The sequence below is a fragment of the Elephantulus edwardii genome, unplaced genomic scaffold (genome assembly GCF_000299155.1).
Source record: "Elephantulus edwardii isolate Elephantulus edwardi_28Jun2011 unplaced genomic scaffold, EleEdw1.0 scaffold00073, whole genome shotgun sequence".
In the NCBI taxonomy this organism is placed as follows: Eukaryota; Metazoa; Chordata; class Mammalia; order Macroscelidea; family Macroscelididae; genus Elephantulus; species Elephantulus edwardii.
The window spans coordinates 12,150,342-12,159,185 of NW_006399823.1; positions in this window are offsets into that span (position 1 = coordinate 12,150,342).

Sequence of the window (8,844 nt, forward strand, 5' to 3'; positions counted from 1 at the left end):
TCCACCAGGATAACCCTTCTCATCTGCCAAGTCCCTTCAGAAAATATCTTCCATTGTCCAACCCATGATCTGACAGCTTGTATCTTAAGCTTTCTTGGCTTCTGTGATTCCAAAAACATAAACTGCTGACATTTTTCTTTTGACCAGTGTCTCTTAAGTTTAGTTGAGTCAGCACTTAGCAGAATTTATTCTGGGTAATAGAAAATTCAGATACTATATACAGAAAGAAGGGAAGATAAGAAAAGTGTGAAAGGGTTGAAGTATAAAATACGCATAATGCAGAGACTTCAGGCAGGTTCCCTGAGTAATTGGAGACCAAGAAGGATAATCTTACTATTGACTTTTGTCTTGGTGGGGGCTTCCAGGTGTGTGACCATTTGGATTTGACACAACAGATGCTAGCAGAAAGTTTCCCAAGGTACAAGAGGAACAAGCCAACTAATTACACTACAAAAATGAGGATGCTGGCAGAGAGATCGCCCACTCCACCAACAGAAGCTCATCAGAAAGGAGTGGGCTAACAAAGCAGAGATGAGGAAGGTAGAGACTGTATGAAGATATCTGAGATGGTTTAACTGGGAGGAGAAGGGAATGTTATTTCTGTAGAACACAAAATACTACATGAAAATAAAATATATAGACTTACAGCTGCCAAAAAACACAAACCAAGAATCATGAGTTAGAAGAAGGAGTAGTTGGGAATAAGGAGAGAGGGACGTCATGCTTGGGAGGGTGGAGGGACAGTGCAGGAGAGGAAGACCCTCGATGAGATGGATTGATTCAGTGACTGGGGTAATGGGAGTAGGTGTGTCAAATACATTAAGATTGGCACAGCCTAGAGCAGGATTTAGGGCTGTCGTACATAGGGTCACAGGCAACTCGATACACATAACAACAGGGACTTCGGAAGGGAGAAGAATCAATTCAGTGACACAGCTGCAAGTAGTGGAGTCTTTCAGGCCTAAAACAACAGCCAAAGAAGTGAATTGTCCATCAATTTCAAGGCCATCAATCCACAAGCTCTCAGTCTTTTATATACAGCACACACTTCTCTGTGCCATGCATCTAGGTAGGGAGAACACTTTGCACTAAAATCTAATGTGTGCCTTTGCCTTTTAATTCCCTGCATCCTCTATGAAATTCATTCTGTCTTGGTCCAGTCGATGAGAAAATCTTCTCACTCCTCTCGGTTCTATTTTCTGCCATCCACACATCTTCTCTCGGGCGACTGTACCGAAAAGGCACTCAACATAAAGTTCCCTAAGGAAGAGATTTACTCTGTGATTGACAAGAGGGAGGCGAGAAAAAAAAAAGTCATACATTTCAAAAGTGGTGTGGGGGAGGGAGGGGAATGGAGACTAGCATGCTTCGTTTCTAGGAAACGTTTAACCCACACCACCACCAAAATACAGCTGCCTGGATTTATCGGGCTCTGCGGCTAACCCAGCCCCGGGATTTGGAATGTCTACATTGTGGGTGGGAGGCATTTCCATTGTATGAGATCTTCAGCAAGTCTGAGCCTGAGAAGCTCAGATGTCCCCTCTGCTTTGAAAAGCACCACCCTCCTCATTGCTCCTTGCCTGGAACCAAATTCAAGCTCAGAAAATGAGAAGAAATAGGTTCTCACACTAAGATTGCAACATTCTACAAAAAAAGGGTCAAATTTATTAATTTCGTAAATTTTCTTGGCTACTTCCAAACTGCTTTATAAGCATAAACTCATTAATCCGCATAATCTTTCTTTCATTTTTGCCTCAGCAGGTAGCGAGCTGTACTTGTTTCTTCAGAGGTTGGATTTCATCAGTGAATTCAAGTACCTGCTGGACCACCTCAAAATCTGCTGGACACTCGCCTGGGAAGAGATTTCGGAATTACAGCCCCTGGAAAGTTGGACTCAGACAAAATCTAATGAAACGCTCTCTAATGAGTTTTTCATACAGCACAAAGACCAGAGCACTAAACTGTGCGCACATGTATACCTTAAACCTGCTGAAGATCTTTTCTTATATAAAATGATAGTAATTTTAAAAGGTTGGTTGATAAGTACAGAGGCCCATTTCACTAAAGTCTCTTTGTCCTCTTCATGTCTTCTCTTCTCTCCAGTCCCCAGTGCATTCCAGGGTCTGAGCTAATAGCCTTGCATAGCTTTCTCCTTGTTGTAGTGTGCCCTCCAGTTGAAACAGACACATAGCTGACCTTCCAGTGGATTTTTCAGAGGCAAGAAATTGCCCATTTTTCTCCCCTGAAGACACTGGTGATTTTGCTTTTGGCTTAGTAGTACAACTCTTTACCCACTGTTGTCGCAAGCCATCAAAGTTGCCTGCAACTCATAGCAGCTCTATGCATAATAGCTCTGAACCCTATTCTTGAGCCAATCTCACTGTCTCCAACACACTTAACCCCATTACTTCAGTTACTGTTAACAATCTATCTCATCCAAGGTCTTCCTCTCCTGTACTGTCCCTCCACCATTCCAAGCATGACGTCCTTTTCTAAAGACTGGTCCCTCTTGGTAATATGCCCCAAATATGTGAGACAGAGTTACAAAATCCTTGCCTACAAAGAGCAACTTGATTTCACCTTGTGCAGAACAGACCTGTTTGTTCTCTTGGTGGTCCTTACCCATGAGAGCTTCCTTTTTCTCCACTAGGATGGCCAAAAAAACCAAACAAATCTGTCTTAGAAGAAGTGCAACCATAGTGCTCTTTAGAAGCAAGGATGGTGACACTTCATTGCACATACTTTGGGCTTGTTGTCTGGAGGGGCCAGTCCTTGGCAAAAGACCATGCTTGAAAAGGTGGAGGGTTAGTGAAAGAGAGGAAGACCTTTAGTGAGATGCATTAGCACAATGACTGTGACAATGAGTTTGAGCATGGCAGGGATCATGAGGATAATGTGAGACAGGGCAAGGCTCTGACCTGTTGTTCACAGGGTTGCTATGAGTCATAGTTGACTCAATGGCACCCAACAACAAGAATTTATTAACAACCTCTAGAGACAGGGGTCTTGGTGATATAAGAGACATTTAGGCCACAGCATACATATAACATATTATGCTGGTATATTGAGCTTCTAACCAAAAGACTGAAGGATCAAATCCATCAGTTGCTTTGAGAGAAGCTAACTAGACAGACCTAATAACAGCAATTGTGAAGTGACTGATAGCCTCACATCTCATTGACAGATTCCCGAAGCTTTAGAGAACCAGGAAAGCATTGTTTTGAGACCTTTCATTGCTCAGAGGAGATAAACGAGGCCCAAGCAAGTGAATTAAGTGAACTAAATGCTACATAAACTGATCAAAGAGGCCCTCTGAGTGTTAGTCACTGGACATTGATATTTTCACAACAGGTTGAGCCCTATTAGCCCAAAATCCTATTAGTGCCAAGTTCAAATGGGTTGTTACATATTTCATTGCCTTTAAAAGAACCCACATAGGATCAGAGACCTGGGAGTAAAGCCCCAAACCATAAAGTTCCTAAGAGACAAACTGGGATCAAGCTTAGAAGCCCTAGTCTACAATATAAAAATATAGCCAGAAATGCACAATCTGAGGAGGATAAAATTGATGAATGGGACATTCTAAAGATTAAATCCCTGTGTGTATCAAAAGCTTTTTTCAACAGGTTGAAAAGAAAACCTACTGACTGGGAACAAACATTTGCAATACTAGCTCAGGCAAGAGTCTCATAACAGAAGTTTATAGAATACTCCTGGACCTCCACAAGAAAAAAGACTGATAACCCAATTACAAAGTGGGGAAAGACATGAAAAGAATTTTCATGGAGGAAGATATTTGAATAGCCAACAGACACACAAAGAACTGCTCAAAATCACTGGCAATAAGAATGATACAAATCAAAACCATAATGAGAAACCATCTCACCCCAGTAGCAGTGGCAAAGTTTAACAGGCAGTAAGTAATAAATGTTGGAGAGGATATGGTGAGATAGGAACTCGTATACACTATTGGTGGGATTGTACAATGGTACAACCACTCTGGAAGGCAGTTAGGCACTTCCTCAAAGAGCTGAACATAGAAATTTCATATGATCCAGCTATTCCACTGCTTGGATTATACACTGAGAATATGAGAACTGAGGCACAAATGGAGATCTTATACATCAATGTTCACTGCAAGAACATGGAATCAGCCTAGGTGTCCAACCACAAACAAATGGATTGAGAAAGTATGGTACATTCACACAATGGAATACTATGCAGCACACAGGAGCAATCATTTTGTAAATTACTACCTAATTTGGGAGGGACTGGAGAGCATTATGCTGAGTGAACTAACTCACACCCACAAGGACAATTACTGTATAAAACCATTTTTGTAGAATAAATATGAGGATCCAAGGGCGGGGAAGCATAGGTGTGATAATGAGGGGGGATTTAGTCATAGGGTCATGCAATTTGATGAGTGAGGTAAATGGGAAGATTTGGTGTGAAAACTATGTATTCGTATTTTGTACATGAACTAGTATAAAAAATAATGTAAAATAGAATGTATATGAATGATTGTATGAAACACAATGTAAATGAAAGATTTTATGAAACAAGGTGTATGAATGAAACATACTGTAAAGATATAATTATATGATTTTTTTTAAAAAATCAATTTTTTTTTTAAAAAAAAGAACCCACATAAACAGATTTGTGGTCAGAGTCTGCCTGCTTTGAATATGCCACAAAATGTCACCCAATATCTGCTAGGTGAGATAAACATTATAGTTATAAGACCTCAAATCTTTGCTGCTTTTTGGAGCTCTGGGACCCAGAGTCTCCCCACCTTGCTGCAAAGGGACATGCCTTAGGAGTGAACGTCCCCTCTCTACCTCTCTCTTCCCCAGGAGTACTTTGCCTTCTTCCCTCTTTGAAAGTCCCCCTGCTTCACTTGTCTTTAGATGGTCTCATGCAGTAAGAGATTTGCCTCCCATACAAATCTGTGAAAGTGTCCCCCAGTTGTTTATTTCACAGCCCTGTCTAATGTATGTCTTACATAGATGTCACTGTGGAGTTGATTCCTACTCATCACGATCCCACGGATAACAGAACCAATCCTCGTGGCTCCTGCACCATCTTTCCAACCTCTGCAATGCTTACTCCTACTCTTATAGTCATTGTGCCAATACATTTCACTGAAGGTCTTCCTTCTTCACTGACCTTCCACTTTTGCAGGCATGCTGTCCTTTACCAGAGACTGGCCCCTGCTGACAACATGCCCAAAGAATGTAAGATGAAGTCTCATCACCTATACCTCTAAGGAGCACTCTGGTTGAATTTCTTCTATGACAGATGTGTTTCTTCTTTTGGCCATCCACAATATGTTATGTACTGTAGAGTCAGAACCGACCCATAGCTGACCCTTCAGCAGGTTTTCAGAGGCAATTAATCACACAGGAGGAGACTGCCCAACCTTATCCTGCGGAGCAGCTGGTGGCATCGAACCACATGCCTTCAGGATTGCAGTGCAGTTTCTTGCCACTAGACCACCAACGCTCCCTAGGATAGTCATATCTTTTTTTTTTTAATTGGTCAGCCCCCAAATCCCTTGAACTCATTATTCTTAGTAAGTGTGGCTGTAGGAAAAGAACCCAGAGTCCAAGTAGCCAAGTGGCTCCCTACCTCTCCACTCTCTCTCTTTGGTTTCTATCCCAAAGAATATTTATGCTTTCCCATGAAATAAACTTCAATGCATTCATTTGTGCCAGTAATAGAACTTTGAATACCTGCAGAAGAGCCAAAGTAGCCCTTTCCATTCTTTTGTGAGCCTAAACTTGAAAAAAAGACTTCAATAAATGGAAAGTATAGAGCCATTTTCTTCCAGTTCCCTTTGGGGCAGTGGCGGAGTACAAACTGCAATTCTGTCTTTGTCATCTGCTTTTCCAAGCATTGTCCAGTCTACACAGGGCACACACAGTCAATCTTTGTTGACTTGATTTCCTTTTATCACTCCAGTTGATTTCAAGGTGCATTTCTTGTGGGACATTGAAGGGACTGTATAGTTTTGGGGTATTTGGTTTGTTTGGGGATTTTTTTCCCCCAAATAGTAACTTAATACTAGAGAGTTGATTCTAAGACTGTTCTCAACCTGAGACATTCACCAGACTTGTACAGCCTAAGAGACAAGAACTGAATGTGTTCCCTGAATATTTTAAGAATTTCAAACTAGAAAATCACACTGATAAAGCACTTGCTAGGGCTTATGGCTTTCAGTGGATTGAAGAGCAAGAATTAGAGAGGCAAAGAGAAACAAACAGAGTTACTATGTTTTTGAAAATAAATTTAAGACAAAATTATCTTTGAATGCATGTTCTTTTAAAAGTTTTTTAACTAATTACTTGGGCATTCTATACATACAATCAGATAGGCTATTATTCTCCATGCTGGTAGATTTCAAAGTCAAATCTTTTCATAAAATGCCCATTGTTTTCGTAGATGCATAGGTAATTAATTATTTGCTTTTTGTATTATTTGTTGGAGTAAAAAAGAATTCTCTTTCCCTATTTGCTCAAAACAGAGGATATTCATCAAGTGTAAAACTAAATACAAATTAAATACAAAAGGCTCTTTTTACACTCCTGAAAAAGAAAGATTTGAACTAGTTCATCCTGTCCCATAGAAGATCTGTTATACTGTCTTTCTCATCTGCTGAAGTCTGGGAATTTAAGATAACACAAAGGTTCCTGTCCCAGAACACTTAATTGTGCTAATGCCAAACCTACACATAGATCAAGAAGCTAATGTTCGAACAGAACAAGAGACCACAGAATGGCTTTAAATCAGAAAAGGTACTGTATCTTTTCTCCATACTTATTCAATCTGGATGCTGAGCAAATCATCTGAGAAGTCAGATTGTATGAAGAAGAATGTGGAGGAATATTCATCAACAGCATGTGTTATTCTGCTGAAACAAGGTTGCTTTCTGAAAGCGAAGAGGACTTCAAATTCTTGTAACAATCTTCAATGTGGATTATATCTCAACTTCAAGAAAATAAAAACTCTTTTTTTTAATTGGTCCACTGATAGATGGAGAAAAGATTGAAGTTGTCAAAGACTTCATTTTACCTGGATCCACAATCAATATTCTGGGTAATAGTAGTCAAGAAATAAAAAGATGTGTTGCATTGGGAAAATCTGTTGTCAAGGACCTCTCCAAAGTGCAAAAGAGCAAAGATGTCAGTTAAAAGACTAAGACATAGATTATCCAAATCATAGTCTTTTTTTAAAATGATTTGCTTACAAAATAATATACATTGTGTTTCACACTATTCTTCATTGTGTTTCATACAATCATTCTCATGCATTATGTTTTATAAAATTAATCACCACTGGACCTTGTCCATAATTACTTTGTCTTTACAACCAGATCCTTCCCACTTCCTTGCCCCTTTACCTCCACCCACCAAACTGCAATTCTGTGGTTTTGCCCTTATCTATCCTTACCCCTTCCCTTCCCCCCTCCTTGAGTCCTCACATGTTTTATTTGTTACCCTTCTGTTTTTACAATAATGGTCTTATGCAGTATTTGTCTTTATGAGACTGTGTTAGTTTATTCAGCACAAGCAGTCTTTTCTCAGCTTTCTATGAGAGGGAAGGCTGACCTGAGACTCATAGCACACAAATCATAGGCTTTTAGATTACTTCCTATGCATCTGAACTTGAACTTCTTCCTTCATTACCACAGGCTCTTGCTCATACATTGTTTCATGAAATTCTTCTGTGTCGCCAATCCCTTTTGACTCTGTATGCCCTTGACATCTTCATTTAATGCTTCCTGGATCATTTACAATGATGATGTTTGCTCTTCCTATCTTCATTTAATGTTTCCTGGATCATTTACTATTATACCTAAAGCATCCTTAAGTATTGCAACCCGAGGCTTGAATTTGTTATTCAGTTCCTTCAGCTTAAGAAATGCTGAGCAAGTTTGGCCACTTTGATTTTCTGACTCCAGCTCTTTGCACATTTCACTATAATACTTTTCTTTGTCTTCCCACTCTACCCTTTAAAACTTTCTGTTCAGTTCCTTAATATCTTGATTTCTTTCTTTTGCTTTGACTTCTCGGTGCTCTAGTACAATATTCAGAGTCTCTTCTGACATCCAGTTTGGTCTTTTCTTCCTCCTTTGTCTTTGTAAAAACCCCCTGCATTCTTCCTGGATAATATTCTTGATATCCTCCCACAGCTCATCTTTGCTCATAAGTGTTCAATGACTCAAACCTATTTCTGAGATGGTTTTGAAATTCAGGTGTTATAGATTCAAGGTCAAATTTTGGATCCAAAGGATTTGATTTCATTTTCCTTAGCTTCAGTTTGAAACTTGCATATGATATATCTACCTGTGTTTAATTGACAATGCAAAGGCATTTGACTGTGTAAATCATAACAAACTGTGGGTAAGTCTGAGAAGAATGGGAATCCCAGAACACTTGATTGTGCTTATATGAAATGAATACTTGGACCAGGAGGCAGTTATCAGAACAGAGCAAGGAAACACTGCATGGTACAAAATTGGGAAGGGTGTATGCCAGGATGTGTCCTGTCTCTAACTAAACCTTTTCAGTCTATATGCAGAACAGATTATCCAGGCTCTATGAGGAGAAGTGTGGCATCAGGATTGGAGGAAGGCTCAACAACAAGCTGTGTTATGCAGATGGCACAATCTTACTTGATGAAACTGAGGAGGACCAGAAGTGCTTGCTGCAGAAGGTCAAGGACTGCTGCCTTCAATATGGATCGAAGCTCAACATCAGGAAAACAAAGATACCATTTGACCCAGCAATTCCACTACTGGGAATATACCCTGAAGAGACCATAGCTGACATCCAAGCAGAT